Source organism: Centroberyx gerrardi, chromosome 17 (assembly GCF_048128805.1).
Source record: "Centroberyx gerrardi isolate f3 chromosome 17, fCenGer3.hap1.cur.20231027, whole genome shotgun sequence".
Taxonomy (NCBI): Eukaryota; Metazoa; Chordata; class Actinopteri; order Beryciformes; family Berycidae; genus Centroberyx; species Centroberyx gerrardi.
The window spans coordinates 20,618,169-20,634,931 of NC_136013.1; the positions used below are offsets into that span (position 1 = coordinate 20,618,169).

General features: G+C 40.5%; 1 non-coding gene across 1 annotated transcript; it reads right to left on the reverse strand.

Moving 5' to 3' along the window:
- Positions 1 to 1,651: 1,651 nt before the first annotated feature.
- trnaw-cca (transfer RNA tryptophan (anticodon CCA)) lies at positions 1,652 to 1,727 on the reverse strand. Its single transcript is given in 2 exon segments — positions 1,652 to 1,687; positions 1,692 to 1,727. It is a non-coding gene; the product is annotated as a tRNA-Trp (tRNA).
- Positions 1,728 to 16,763: the final 15,036 nt, after the last annotated feature.

The following is a 16,763-nucleotide window of genomic DNA, read 5'->3' on the forward strand; positions in this document are numbered from 1 at the left end:
ATTAGTCGTTTTGCTTGTAACAAACATAGATCTAAGAAAATTTGCTGACTTTTCTGTATACCATGCCCCTTCGGATATAGACCCAGAGTGTGTTTTACTTAATTGACAGGTTCACTAATCAGCTGAGACAAACTAAACAGCTGACAACAACTATGAAATACATATTTTACATAATATTCGTCATGAGTATGTATTTTCTGCACAGGTAACCTCAGTGGAAGAGTGAATGTTCAAGTCTGACCAAGTGCATATAGTTGTACATACAGTGTTATACATACATAGCTCTGACCCTTAAGAAGCACAAAGTCACACAATGAATGCTTCCTTTTAAGAGTCCTAAAGTTCCACAGTTCCCCTGAAGAAGCACACATTTTGACCCTGACGTGATTTGAACACGCAACCTTCTGATCTGAAGTCAGACGCGCTACCGTTGTGCCACAGAGTCTGCTTTGTGTTGCTGGCAGGTTCATTAATCAGCTGAAACAGATCAAACATCTGACCACGAACGGCATGCCGGCTCACTTCGCTGACTCGCCCACGATGGAGGCCGTCTACAAGATGTCCATCTCCCTGCCTCCTCCCAACCCCGAGGCTGGCGCCAAGCTGCCAGTGTGGTGGACAAGGCCCACATCAACAGCAGGTAGACCTACTGCACACACACACACACACACAAAAACAACAGTTGAGTATACACACACATGCAGTTACGCATTGTGCATACATGTATATTATGCCTATGCTCACAGGAATTAAAAATTCTCTCTCTCTCTCTCTCTCTCTCTCTCTCTCTCTCTCTCTCTCTCTCTCTCTCTCTCTCTCTCTCTCTTTTACTCCTTGCAGTACTGATTACTGACCTTGTATTGGCTGTTCATTCTCCCTTTGTTTTCTTCCCTATCTCCTATCTCCTTCCCCATTCTTCCCTCTCTATCTCTCCTTCTCTTTCCTCTCCCTCTCTCGCCCTTCTCTTCGCCCCTCTCCTTGGTCCTCCAGTACGATGCAGTGCGTCTGACCCAGCTGTATGAGCAGGCCCCCTGGGCTGTCCTGCTGGAGGACATCGACTGCACCGAGGAGGAGATGATGCTGTTTGGAGCGCTTCAGGTACGACAGACTGCTGTGGAGAAATAATGTATATATATATATATATATATATATATATATATATATGGAAAAGAGGGAGAAAACTGATTATATTATATTATATATATACTATTATAGGATTTCAAATTTTCCTCTGTTTATATACATATATAATCAAAGATATTTCATGTAGACATTGTCAATATTTTATTTTTGTTTGGGTAGTTGAATTTTTTTTTTTTTTATAAAATCCATTCTTTTTACAAGGCAGTTGTAGCCTGGACTGGAAAAGTCTGAACTGGAAAGCCTCCACTCAGCAGGTTTACCTCATCTGAATCAAAGGAGCTGTTGCTGTCGGCCAATCAGGGTCCAGTACTGTGTCGGGTCTGCCTGTCAGGACTTAGTCTTCAAATTCATCCAGATCCATGGTATATTTGAAAGCAAAATCATGAAAACTGAATAATATAGGACCTTAAAAACAGAATGTCAATCAATCAGCTGTACAATTAATTATACAATTATAATTATATTATTATCATTGAAGTTGTACATACAGTGTTACAGATGTACTGTTTGACCCTGACGTGATTTGAACAAGTAACCTTCTGAACCTTCTGGAGTCAGACGCGCTACCATTGCGCCACAGAGTCTGTTTTGCATCTCTGACAGGTTCACTAATCAGCTGAGACAAACCAAACAACTGACAGAAATTAAGATAAACTTTATAAATACATTTCTTAGGTTTAAAATATCAGTGTTATGTTGGTAGAATTTAACTGTCCAGGGATTCAGAAGTGGCTTTTGAGTCCTTGAGCTCAGAAAATGCTCTGACTTTGATGAGCTAGGCTTGTGGCACTTCACTAGGAAGAAAGCATTGACTCGGCTTTCATCATACAGTACACTGCATATTGAACACTCAGATTATTACTACTCATGCAGTATATATTTATATATAAGAAAGTTGAATGCATCATTATAAAGAAACGAGTAGCAGGGTATTTAAGGTACTAAAAACCATTTAAAAAGGGCTCTCCATTGTCTGTTCTGTTCAAAAACCAAATGAACCAAATGAAAATGACCAGTAAAATGTCAAAGAATACATCAGTGAGAAAGACAGACATTGTTTTTCTCAAGTCTATAGAAGTTAACGTCCTAGAAATTCTCTGTGTCTGCAGCAATAACGACAGATTCTTAAATTAACAGCATGTTTTCGCCCGTATACTCTCTTATACACAAACACATGTAGCACCACATCAGCAAGGTGTCCCAGTCGGAGCGCCAGACGCTGAGCTCCAGTGCGGTCATGGAGGACCAGGACAAGGAGTTTGACCCTGACGTGATTTGAACACTCAACCTTCTGATCTGGAGTCAGACACGCTACCGTTGCGCAACATCTGACAAAAATGAACATAAAATTTGGTAGGTTTAAGATATCAGTGTTGCCTGAAATACACCATGTATCCATTTTGGAAAAACTAAGTGACTTGATATTAGTTGCTCAGTGTTAAAAAACAATTCCATCCTCTGAACTGTTATTTTGTTAATAAAGGGTATAAGATTAGTAATAACTTTCTAACTAGTAAAAACATTCATGTTTAGTAGTGATTATACCTCTGTTTGGATTGAAACTGTTTTTATTTGTAAGATGAGGTCGTAATACATTGATTTAATATGGAGAGAATGGAACATGATCCAAAAAATAATAACATTTTTGTAGCTCAAAACAACAAGACTGGCTTTATGAACTATATTATAAATAGGGCTGGGAAAATTAACATGTTAATTTTTTCAATTAATCTGACATGTTTAACAGCAGACCAGCAGCTTTGTATTAAATCAGAGTCTCTCGTGAAAATAAAAGTGAAACTTAATATTCCACAATTTGCGTCAAACTCACCTGTGTTAGTGACGGGATTTATAAACAGTAACTTGATAACTCGTCTTCTGCTGCCCTACGCACTTTAACAGTAGGTACCGTTATTACCTTGTGGTACTGAAGTAACGTTAGTGGACCTGTACAGGATCTGTGCTTGTTTTGAGTCATTTTCAGGTTAGGCAAATAGTCAGTCTGTCATCTACTCTACAACAGGCCTCTAGAGAGCGCCGTGGGCCTGGACAGGATCTGTGCTTGTTTTATGGTGAAATGTCTCTGTGGATGATCAGAAAGACAATAATTACACCTGCTAGTATAAGTACAGAAAGTCTAACAGTTACATAATGAGACAGGCTCACTTATTTCCTTATCTGAGGAGCACATACTATATGTGTTTGCAAAATGGCCCCTGCATGAATTAACCATTTGCTGATTTTCTACATCTGCGTTTCAATAATGAGGTTTATCTCTCCTCCGCCACAGCTGTTCATCAGTCATTACAAATCCTACATTCCTGAATAATATGCGAGAATATACAATATTTGCCACTTACGGTACACCCATTGCACAATGCCCTGTCAGCATTCAAACCTGAGGAGGTAATTGCCAACTGCAAGAAGCAAATGAAATTCGTCCAAAAGATGCTGAAAACATTGTATTGTAGTTTCCTGCAAATCAGGAGTGCTATTGAAAATATGCTTATGTGGACAAATGTCTAAGTGATAATCTGACAGGGGGGTTGAAAAGTAGGTTTCATAGAGACAGCATAAAAATGAAGGTGATTATAGGAACTTTGCATTTTAGACTACAGCTCTTTCTTGAGATTCTTGCACTTAAAGATCCACTATGTAACATATTCCTAAAAAATGGCCTTATTTTCAATCTAAGTAATGTGTTGGGGCTGAACAAGAGGAAATCCACCCATCAGCGATGCATGAGACTTCATGGTTTTGCCCATACAAGCTTATGGGCTCTGTTTTCGTGATGACCCATGGCGGATACCGGGGCTTTGCTCTGGCGAAGTGGCATTTCCGTCGGTCACACGCAGCTTTTTTTCTCACCTGCCTCCCATTTGGTATTTTGGCAACGAGTCGTGAACCTGACTGCGCCTAACGTGGGAAGAGAGGCACAGTAGGGATTGTGTCAGTAACGATCAAGCAGCGCAGTGCAGTTTTGGCGTCAAGCATTACAGAGATTTGCACTTAGTCGCCTGCCCTGTTTAGACTAGGTCAAAAGTGCACGGCACAAAGCACAGGCAAGTTCTATGCTGTTTTTGCGGCTTTATCAGGCGATGTGCGTGTGAACAGGTCCTATTCAAAAGCTTACCAAGCCTTTTTGTGGATGATATGTGGGATATGTTTGACTTTGACATATTTCCCTCAAGCAGGAAAAAATAAGGTTTTTCATTCTAACTGTATACACATGTGGCTGTAGTGTGAATGATTTTCATCCAACATACTGTAGAGCTGTCAGTGTGCTGTGGAGCTGTGGAGGCGGCTGCATCCTCTTTAGATGTCCGGGACTGGCTGGTGGATGCCCCCCTCCCGTAGCCAAACTGTCCCTGCAGTTCACTTCCAGCTTCTGTTTGGCTCTTCGGCTAATATCACTGAACTGTTTCCTACATTGGGCAATAGTTCTCCTAATGTCTGACACACTGAGGAGATAGCACATCTCCTCCAAAGCTAATTTAATTTGCTGTGTATTTGCTCGTGGCAATTCTGCTCCTCCCGCACAAGGACATCAGTTTCCTCTTGGGAGAAGCTTTTGTGGCAGATCCGCTCCGGACTGTTCTGTCTATCACGGAATTGTCAGAGCACCGTGGTGCAGAGCGCACTGCTTTTAAAGGGAAGGAAAAGAGGTGATTCTACCACACCTGCTGATAATGTATTCCTCCTAATCCAACCCTGTTTCTTCTCAGGAATTGACAAATCAAAACTTGAATGCACATGCTTTATGAGCATCGAAAAGGTATCAAGTTGCCATACATTTCCACTTTTTGTAGAACATGTTCGATCTCCTGTCCCTTTGGTATCCGTTGGTATAAAGCGATCACAGACTGGCCAAGCTGGTAAACATATGCGTGCTGTATGCTGATGTCACATTACCAGATTTCTGGGTATTGAAGTCCTCAAAATTCAAACAGTTACATCTCATGGTGGAAAGGCTCATACTTCAGTGATTTTAATCTGATGTGAAAATGAACTGATGGATTTCTTTTGAACTTCTGTAATTGATCTAAGGATAATGTAATGACCTAAGAAAACTTAACAACTCCTGGTATAGCCAACATTTGCAAGGGTTTTAATAATATTGCAGCATGTGACCTAGATTCTGCCTCACCTGCAGTATTGGTCTATTTAATAGACTCCATAGTTATAAATTGCTATATAAAATTAGTTAGAAATTACCTGATATTCGTATTATTGTGGAATGCATTTGTTTCTGTAATGATTCATGCTAAACACTGGCCTTGGAAAAGCTTGAATATCTGCAACTGCCAAACTCATCAAACCTCATCAAGCAAATAGGTTTGACTAATTGCATATATTGTTTAGGACTAATTGTTTGGGCCAGACATACCTCACAGCCAAACAATCAGAAAATATGACAATTTACAAAACCAGTGGATTTTACTCAAGTTTGAACACATCAGTCACATCAAGACATATTCAGTGATCACTTTTTTCATTCATGAGTTTAGAAAAATGTAAAATCTTTCATGAAAAAGGTTAACATAGCATTGCTTGAGCCATTTTAAACCAGACAATATGGATGTGGATATACTGTATGGCAGTGTCACATTGTGCCATGCTAGCAAAACTCATTAAAAACATGACCACAAATTAAATAAAATGCAAGGGCTGCATCGGGAGGAAATAAAACAGTCAATTTATATGCAAATGTCAACCTTTTACAGACAACAGGGAAAAAAAACACAATGTGGTCTCACCCATATTTAGTGTATTATGTGTAATGATGTACACAGCGTAATTTGACTGCCTCTTTGGGAGAATTTCTGTGTATACTCATTATGTCGTCTCAAGAATGTCAACCTTTCTGATTTTCAACCCATGTTGAAGCAAAATCGCTAAATAACCTTTCACAATGATTTAACAATATTTATGTAAATTTAGCCTATGTGTCGTCCTGTTTAAAGCGTAGAACGCCCAAACATGCTGAATGCACAGGAAAGGAGAAACCTCTCTCTGATGTCTGGTCTGGAACACAGAGAGTCACCTATCAGTACTGTAATGCAGCAATGCAAAAGCTGTGTGTGCAACAGTGGTATGACACTATAAGGTGATAATGGGGCCAATTTCACAAATTAGCACATAAAAGGGAGAAACGGGTCCAAGTGAAAAGGACAAAGAGAAAATGTGGCCACCAAAGCATGCGTCATATTAGTTTACCTGTTTTCGAGTTTATTCCAACAGTTAAAGCAATAAGTAACCTTTTTACTGTCCCATAGCACAAAATTACCATCATACAGTATATCTGCTGGGGGTTGATAAGGTTATTGATCAATACCAATGCCTCAACAATTACCTGTACTTGCTGAAACTCTCCGCCCATTGGAATTTCAGGACACTCCCAAGCCAAAAAAAGACAAAGCAGTATTATTATGCCGTCATTTGCATGGTGATACATTACCTCTTCACTAGATGTTTCTGTTGGATCTCTGCTCTAATTAGCTAGCTTACTGCTCTCTCTTGTGAATATGTGACTTAATTGTTTGTGTCCATAACAGGCCACCGTAGCTCCAGAAGACAGCAGGGGTTGGGGAGCTTGTGCCAGTTTTCACTTTTAGACTTTCCCCATTGTATTCACTTTTATAGTGACCAGTGTGAGAGTAGCCACACTGATTTTTCCACGGATACTGGAACATTCTCTAGTTCCAAAATGTTCGCATTCTCATGCAGTGATTTCCATTTGGGTCTGAAAGCTCAATAAAGCGCTCTCTGAGACTACAAACTTAGTCTCCCATTCATTGCCAATGGAGCAGTTCACTATATCTTGGTATGATGCCTTCGTTTCTAGTTTTGGGGGAGACTAGTTTTTGTTTTATGGTGGATTGTCCTTCTAATTAAAGGTTTCTATTAACCTCTGAAAGTGAAAGCACCTTTGCTTTGGAGATATAACCACAATTTGAATTGGCAATTTGAATTGAGCGGCAATCTTGCTTTTACAGTGGGCCTTTCAAATGTTACAAATGAAATTGTACGTCTGGTTAAACTGTCGGCCTGAATCAAAGGCTGAATGAGCTGTTTAATGGCGTAGAATACATGAAGAATATGAAGAAATCAATTTCTTTTAACCGGAGGGAATGGATTGGAAAGTGAATGATTCAAATGACAGTATACTAGCGATTAATTAAGAAATGTATTCTCCTGTTCCATAGGTAGCTGCAGGTGGTTGGGGCTAAGCAATTAAACACCAATGACATTCGCCTGTTTCTCATCAGAACAGGCGTGTTAAGGACTTGTAATTCAACAGAGCACACAGCACACAGAAACATTTTTTTTTTCAATTTTTTGTAAATTAGGTCTTAAATTTGACATTGCCTGTGAGGGAATGGATCCCACAGCTCCCCTCACATGACATTAAAATGAAAAAATACCAGTCCATCAGAAAAATCCATTGTCCAGTGGGTTTCACCAGAGGTTAGAGTAATGTCAGCTGGATTTCTGCTTTTTTTCTTTTATCCTAGTGTATATAAAAGTAGAGATATGGAGAAAATTGTGGCTGGAGGAAAATGTCAAGTGATCTGAAAATAAAGAACATCAGCACTGTCAAAAGATGACAGGCGCCGAATGACTCGGAGGCTTTCTCATTCACGTTGGGAGTGATCGTGCAAAATGCTTTCTGTCCATTACGCTTGTCCGCCGCCCCCGGGAAGTTCCCTCAAAGACGAGGCGGGGGGGTGGGGGGGGGAGAGAGCACCCGCAGCTCCACCTGGTAGCGGACATTTTTGGCTTGTTTAGGCCTTGAATCGAGATCCGAAGAGTCTCGACGGGCCTGCGCACCCTAATGGATATCCCATGGTGTTTAACAAGTGCGGGAAGAACCGTAGAGGGAAGGTACGCTGGATGGATCAGACTCTCAGCGCCGAAACATGAACGCAGAGAACTGTTCCTCCTCGAAAAAGCCTTCAATAACTTATTCATTTAGTCATTTGTATTTGCGCTCATTGTTCTCCCCACTCATATGCACACGTCATATGAGGGTATAATCAAATACAGTTATAATGAAATTCATCTTCTGGAAATAAGTCTCTTACTGGGAATAAAAGGATGCAAATCTATAGCCATGGTGTTCAATTTGGTATGCTGCATTTCATACCTTATATTGTTCTTCTCAATTCTATACAATGTGCTGTATTTCCCTCTGGAATTGGATGGGAGGGCCCATAATACTGGAGGTAATCAGACCTATGCGACACTGTTGCCATTATCAACTTCATTACACCTTAAGCTAATTTCCTTCAGTGCGTCTCACACTTCAGAAAAGCATTGTACCATTAGCCATTGTGTATCCAAGGTGAAAAGATGATATGGAGCCTGTAATGGTCCTTAATAATGTGGTGCTGTCAGCCAGAGAGACACTGTCAGTTCTATATTATAGTGACTGAAAAGCATTTTTAGGTGTCTGACATTAATGCTGAATTTCAGGTGAAACTCACCTCTAAAAAGTATAAGCAAAACTGATGCCTTCTACTCTTTCAAGACTTTTTTTTTTTTTCCAAAATGAGTGAAAAATATGTATTTAATCCAGTACCACTCCATTTAATAATAACTGCATACTATTTGTGTGGCATAGGAGAGTCCAAACTGCATTTATGAACATTGATAATTTGCACAATTCTACAGCTAGAAGCTAGAAACCAGAGATTAAGACACCAAGACTCTCCTGTGATGCCATATTGTCATATTAATAGGTGGTGTCATACCATTGTATGGCCTGGATATGTACCACAGATAATAAATAGGAGCGAGAATACGTGGTGGCAGTTTGTCTGAGCTTTGATAGATAGTGAGAAACCGGAAAATGTTTGCTTATCTTCAGAAAATCCTCCTGGATTCCTGGATACTGTCACAGTCACCTTTCCCATCTTTCCTCATTCTCTATGGAGTTTTGCTTGCTGATTTCTTACTGCTTTCCTAAGCCATAACAATAAGTTCATACATTGTTATAAAGTAATGGGACATAATCCGGTTCATGACACAAAATATCTTTTCTTACCGCACGCTCTGCCATTCATTATTCCTGTGAGGATGGCTCCTAATAGCGCCAGTCAAGAGACCTCACGCAAACATTGTCTTGACAACAATAGTCGCAGTGGGGTCTCCCTTCATTAGTGTGTATCTGGTGCCACTTGCTATAAGCTCAGTGCAGAGCACGAGATGACCCATATTCCTGCCCTGTTATCTCTGATTGCCGCGCCGTGGCACCCGCTTGATTAAGTGTTTCAGCCACCGTGCGACGCTTGAAGTGCGCCGAGGAAAAAAGTGAAGACGAACATTTGACTTTCAAATGAGCCTGGCAGAGCTAAACTTGGAAGCCACGTATGGGGGGGGGGGGGCTATTCTCGAACACTGGAAACAGAAAGATAGGGAGGTTGAAAGGAGCAATGTAAACAAAAGACCAAGAAATGAGACAAGAGAACACTCACAAACAGGCATGACAGCCTCGTATCGCCTCAAGAAACTTTTTAATGTGTTGTTAGTCGACACGGAAGCGAAAAACCTTGCTCCGCGGCGGTAAAATAAAAGGGGGGGGCAGGATATAGCAGCTGACCCTTGTGTTAATCAAATGTATGTTATTCTGCCCTCTGCAAAGATGCTAAAAATGTGTATTTGTGGTCATTAGGCGCGGGGAGGTGGGTGGGATATATTGTGCATGCAGTGTGTCAAGTTCAAAAAGGCAACTTCCTCAAAATGTTGAGAGTGAATGTCTTTCCTACGAAATGTGTGCAGTATTCTAAATAAAAGTTCACACGTCGTCAAAAGTAATGAGGTCCGCCGAGGTGGCGGCTCTCTCTGCACCTGCTTCAAGTTGCGATCGCTTCATTAGTTTGACTTTGAGAGTTTGACTCTTCCAAGGACCTTGCAGTTGTATTTCACCCAGGCTTCGCCCTCTAACAGCTCTCTATTGGCTCAGCTGAAGCATCAGTTCAGTTCCAGTAATTGGCAAATTGCCTTGAGTGTTGGTATACACACCGGGAACCTGTTGTGTATGAGAGCCTATCAACAGTAACCAATAGTCAATAATGAGGCCTATTTCAAAGCATTTTGAGTAAATTAATATTCATACAATGTGGCTGATTAATGTGTCACATTGTTAAATGAAAAACTGTTATGCAAAAGGAGTGTTATCACACATCATAAAGAACAGTTTAGTGAGTACAGTGTCATCATGGGTGTTAACAGCTATCGGATAACTGTATATTTCATTACATATATCCTACATAAAGATATATTGATATATAAACTGTCGGCACCTCTGGCATAATGCCATGGGAAGCTGCAATGCTTTTTTTAAGTGTGCAGAGTTGTTATGTCTCTGCCACATCAGGTAAATGACCTTATGGCAGATTTTATAACAATATTAGTTAGTAACCCTAACCCTGAAATGGGAACATTTACTCTCATTTTTTAACAGACCTTTGCCCACTGTCTCTGAAGTTTTTAAATATTTATGGCTATAGTACATGGCCGAGTCCTTCAGCATTTCTTTCTCACACCGGTTTGGGATTTGCGAATGGAATTTTTCAAGTTGATTAGCAGGCTAAAGGATATGATATTTCAGCATGTGCAGCAGCCGACAAGAAGATAACTTGAGCAAATTACCCAAGGACCAGTGGTTTTACAGGACAACACAGAGGGCTCATTATGTGAAAGCAAACCATCTTTTAGCTTATTAGTCCACTGACATTTCCACATTCACTGAATTTATTATTCTGGAACTGCGATTGAAAACGGTTTAAATGTGGTTTCCCCTATTTTCCCCCCATAGCACAATAGAAATGAACCATAGGCTTTTAGTGTTTTCTTTCTGAAGATGTATGTGTAGGGAGGGTATCTGGCTGAATGGCTACCTATATACAATTATAATTATATTTCAACTGATTTGCAGTGTCTTGCTGTTTGCCTAACTTTTTGAATAAATCTTTCATAATAATCTTCAACTTTGCAAACTGTCTTCAGGGAAAGATTATGTGTTCACTACTCTTCTCAGAGGGGATATGAGTTGAAATTTGGGCCAATGCTACATCTGAAGGTGGGATGATATGAGATACTGCGGCAAGCGTTGCATAGATATGTCTATTTATTCTACAGTGAAGAATGCCTTTGATGTGTGCTCTCATAAAAAATTGAAATACAAAGACTTATTCTTCCTTGATTCTTCAACTAGAGACTGGTATGCTGGGAAAGTATTATGCAGACAAAATACTAATCCATCACTCCCATGTTGAGGTGGTGCCTTGCAGAATCAAAGGCTAGTAGGTATACTAAACATGAATATTTTCTACAGATGAAGGAGATGACATTCAAACCTATACTGCACGTAACAACATTTTGTGAAACGGCGAGGTCCTTGGAAGCGTGCAGTCAAACTAATAGCACAAAGTGATCCCAACTTGAAGCAGATGCAGGTACAGCCGCCACCTGGTTGGACCTCATTACTTTGCATATTACCCAAAAGTCAGGTGCGCTTGTAAATTGGCACTCAACGTGATGGAGTGTGCTTTAGCACTACACTAGACTGTTGTGAATTCAAAGCGCTATCAGACTTCCTGCTCATAAAGCGTTGCACTCTTGGAGCGTTCAGAGCGCACTCTGGCCAAGGAGAGGGTGCAGCAGAGTGGCTGCATGTTTACAATGGTAGCCAAATGGTGTCAAGAAAAGCAAACTCATTTGTGAATTTCTCTAATGTTTTCCACTGCGAAGGAACTGGAGTGCTCTCTTTGGTGCGTGCTCTTTTTTTAAACGAGGCATTGGATGGGCTTTAGGAATGTATTGCTAAAAATCATGAATAATGATTTGAATGAATAATGTCAGTCCTATCAGTTGGCATGCTTGATGAACAGTTTACTTTGTTTGGAAGTGCGAGATTCTTTTCTCTCTGTCGTGAAAATATGAAACAAGGGATTTCACTCGACCAGTAGCATGTGGGCGCAAAAATTTTGAGTAGTAAGTAGTGAATATTTTTCTTTGAATTAAAAAAGTTTGGAGATATTGCCAAAGATCATGAAGTCCCACCCCTGTTTAAAGGATAAGTTCGGTGATTTTGGACCTATATATAATTTGTCTCTTACATACCTGTAGTACTTGGACCCACAGACAATATTGGCTCCAGAGTCAACTGTTGGTTGAAATGGAGAGCCATGTTGTTAGGCCTCTTGCGGCTAACAATGAGTCCAAATGTGGTTTGTGTAGTTGTTTACAATCTGACCTGACCATCGAGACTAGATCACGCCACCAGTAACACACTTTCACCCCACAGCAGTCTGCGCTGCGGCAGAGAAAAATAGTCCTGTGATTTCCTGATTAGTGAGCATACAAATGACTTTTTTGGAGATATTTTGATAAACCCCATTTAGACTGATTGTTAGCAGCAAGAGGCCTAGCAACGGAGCTCTCTGTTTCAACCAATAGCTGACTCAGGAGCCTATGTTGTTTGTGGGTCCAAGTACTACAGGTATGTAAGAGACAAATTATATATAGGTCCCAAATCGCCACACTTCTCCTTTAAGACCCATGTGAAGCCTTACATTCTGCCCTATGTCCTCCTCCTGAAATATGAAACACATACCCCAGAATAATTACATTTCCACAGCTTGTATAAACGCTGGTTTCCCAGACACACCTGTGAAAGTGGGGCCCTTCAACTTGGTGCCGTAAGCTTTGACCCTCATCGCCGCACCTGCTAGACGAGCTCTCAACCTTGAGTCATTACACCAATTCTCCATGTCAGATGAACGCCGCAGATTAGCATGGAGAGACGATTTTTCGCCTCGCGTTCCTCACGCTCGAACACAACCCCCGGCGTTGAAATGACTGCGGCACTAGAGGTGAAGAGCGCACTCAAATCACAAACCAGTGTTTCAATCAGAAAAAGGGGCCAATTCTTCCGAGAGCGCTCGCATTCTCCGCCGAGTGGCGTGCGTCGAAATGAGACGACTTCAGGACTGGACCGAGATCCGCGACGAGCCGGGATGTGAGTAATGAGAAAACAGTAAATAATATTGGAGGAAAATGTTCCAGGTCCTTGGTACAGTAAGTGGTTGTCAAGGCAACAGCCAATGGAATTCAAGGGGGGGGGGGGGGGGGGGGGGGGGGGTGCAGCAGCTCTGGGTGCTCAGAACTACTGGCAGCGCTGACACAGTTCTGTGGCCCATGTGGTTGTCATATAGCTCTCATTTGTTTGAAATGAGTCATGAGAAATCATTTAAATGAAACATGATTTTTTCTGCTGTTTGTGGCTGGCCTTCCTGTGGCTTATTTTCTTTTTCCAAATAACTGTAATGTAATGTAAAAACCTGCAACACTGTCATACAAATAAATGTCAATTTTGCTCCTGTCTATTGCTGATTGAAATAACAATAACAGTAGTGATTCACCCTATACCCAGTTCATGAAAGTTTTTTTTTTGCGGGTCTAAACACCCGGTGTCTGGTAGGAAAAATCCTGGCCCATAGGAATTGATGCGTTTTACATTTCGGGTTTGTTTAGAATAAATAGATGAAGAACTGAAGAAACTTGCAGATTACCACTTTAAATCATAACAGCATTTATCTGAAAACAAAATCTACAAAACGTTCCTCCTACATTAGACATGCACATCTAAGAAAGAGCTGACACAGGGGTTTAGAAACACTGAAGTCTTGCCTTGTCACTGATCCATGTGGCTCCGATGGCCCCATGGCATTTCTTTTGGAGCATGCAGAGAACAGTGTGGGCACTCTGCATTTTATTTCCGGGTGCGCCGTAATCAGAGCAGAATACGTTATTCCAATAATCCCGAGATCCTTTGAGCTACACTGGAGATCAATGGCAGGGATGAAAGGAGTAACAGATAAGCAGTCTCAAATTCTTCAAAGGCCCGGCTTGTGTGTGTTTTTTTTTAAAGGGCCCCTAACACGTGGCCCCGTCTGTGACAGGGAGTTATGAGAGGAAGATAACTTGAAGAAAGAGAGCAGAACAGACAGATTGAATGGCCGGGCGAAGTCCTGACGGATGTTCCATTATGTGTGTGACAATGGGCTGAAAGACAAGGACAACAGCATAATCTCCTCAGTCCGTGACGCGCTTCGCACAGTTTGTTGTGCTTTGCATCAGTTTAGTGTCAATTTTCATTTCAATTAAGTCTCAGTTGTCAGATGGGGTTTACTAGTATGCTTTCCCTTGTTTTGTTTATCAGTTTTATCTTGTTTTATTTGGTGTTTGACTATATGTCTATGTAAAGGGCCAGGCAGACTATTTTTTTTGTCCAGCTGTGCACAATTACCTTGCAATGTTAATTGTCAATAGACAGATAATAGTGGCCATATATATCTTTATTCTAGTGTTATTGCAGCTATGACTTACACTGAAACTGAAAATAGTGAAAATAAGATATTTTAACAAATTGTATCCAAGATATTTTGGAATAATCTTCACATGGTTGTTTAACATTTTCTTGCACAGTGCCATCACCATTATAGCTGGTTGGAGATTCGCAAAATGATCCACAACCATAGTCAAAGAACATGTCAGCATCATTTTTGCATTTGGGAATATCTCTCTATGACTCTCTCACTAGCCTTTATGGGCAAGATACAGTGTTAAATGTGGAAACGTATATGTTTTGATGGGTGATATCACAATGGATTGCATTTCTCATGACATGCAAATTTCACGTCTTCCAGAAACCTGCAGAAAAGTGTGAGGACATGGCTTGTAGTATGTTGCCAGTAAGGCAGTAGCTACCATAGTACATTAGTAATGCTTTTAAGACTTAAATGCCGATTCATTGTTAAGATTGGCAGTGCAGCAATGTGTTACTTTTTTATTTTGACACAGCATTGGCAGGTAAATGTTTGACATTCACAGATACGTAAATAATACCAACAACAACATGAGCCAGTCTGCCACTGCTGCACTTAAGGGAGCTTGTTAGATGGGATGGAGATGTCAGCAAATGAGAAAAAGCCTCATTACCACTCAAGGTATACCTGTTTTTTTGTTTTTTTTACCCAATTGAAATTGTACACCTATTTATAGTCGGTGTCGGATGGCACCCTTAAGCTTGCAGACAGGTGAAACCAGCAGTGAACTATTTTACTCAATAAGCACTATTCCTGCAGCCAATTCTTTTCTCTGTCTTGTTTTGAAAATTAAAAATAGGAAAAACTCTACTCAAGTACAGCAATTAAAGTGATTTTAGTTTAGTTCTTTTCCACATTTTTTTCCACCAAACATTCACCTCTGTCTTTTGTCTGTTCAGGGCTAAATAGACACTGAGTAGATAGCTAATCAAATGGCTACAGCCCACAGAAAGGAATAACTTAACTGCCCATGTCTCTCCTTTAAATATCATTGAATAGCGCCACTTCAATCAAATGTGCAATTAGCTGAGTGTATTTTCCTTCTCGGCGCTGGGGCTTGCTGCTGGCAAAACTTCCCCTGCTGGGACTAAAGGGTATATTTTTGTTTGTTTTGCCGCAGTGAAAGTAGAGTTATGTAAAATCACTGTGCTAACATGTTCAACCCACCTGAACAGGGGATGCAGAACGAGTTCGCTTCCCAGGTAAACTGTCCCCAGCATGGCTGTTTACACACACACACACACACACACACACACACACACATACTTACAGAATACATTGTGGCACTGTGGAAACAGACCCAACAGAACCTCATTGTTTTTTTTACACAGTTTCCTTTCAATTACATATCAAATAAAAGGTGACAGTCATATAAGCAAAGGCTCTTGACGCTGTGTTTAAACAGAAACACTGCAGTGCATTTGACTGCACAATCCAAAAGGTTTTCTCTTTATCGGAGAGTTAGAGAATCCGTTATCATCTGTCACAACTGGGTGGGTGTTGATAGTGTTATGCAAAGTGTAATTCCAAGTGAGAAGAATATGAATCTGTTGTGCCATATTTAGGTGTGGAGTAATGTGCAGACGTTGATGCAGAGAACCTTATTGTAGTGTTTCATAATACCTCAAGGCAATATGCATATGGTATTACCATGAATGGTACATTATGTGGTTTTATCTTCTCATACTATGGAGATAACTTACGGTCATTAGTAGAGGCAACCTAATAATCAAAATATATTGCTGCTTTGGAGAAATGTGGGCCACTGTTCTTCTATTGTTCTTGGTTAACACCCAACTGGGTCATTACCAAGCCAGAAATGTATGACTGGTCTAAATATATAACAACCGGGCTGGAAAAAGAGAGATACCTGAAAAAGATTGTTGCGGTTTGGGTGTAGGTCAATTCAGTAATGTTGTAAGTAAAAGTGAATGATCTGATATGATGGATGTGTTTCCAAATATAGGTTACTGTGACACAGTAAACTGTCTTGTCTCTAGCCCTAAACACTCTGAGTTGTAGCTTGAGAAGAGTCAGTTGAACAAACAGCTAGTTTTTGGCTTAGCTAACTGACAACTTTAGCCAAGCAAGCAACCAGTGTTAATGTAAACATGTAGCTAATAGCCACTAGCCTACTAACGATATGTTATTGTGCAAATCACAGATACTATGATTAGCTAGCTAACAAACTGACACAACATCGTATTTATCAGCAAAATTATCAAT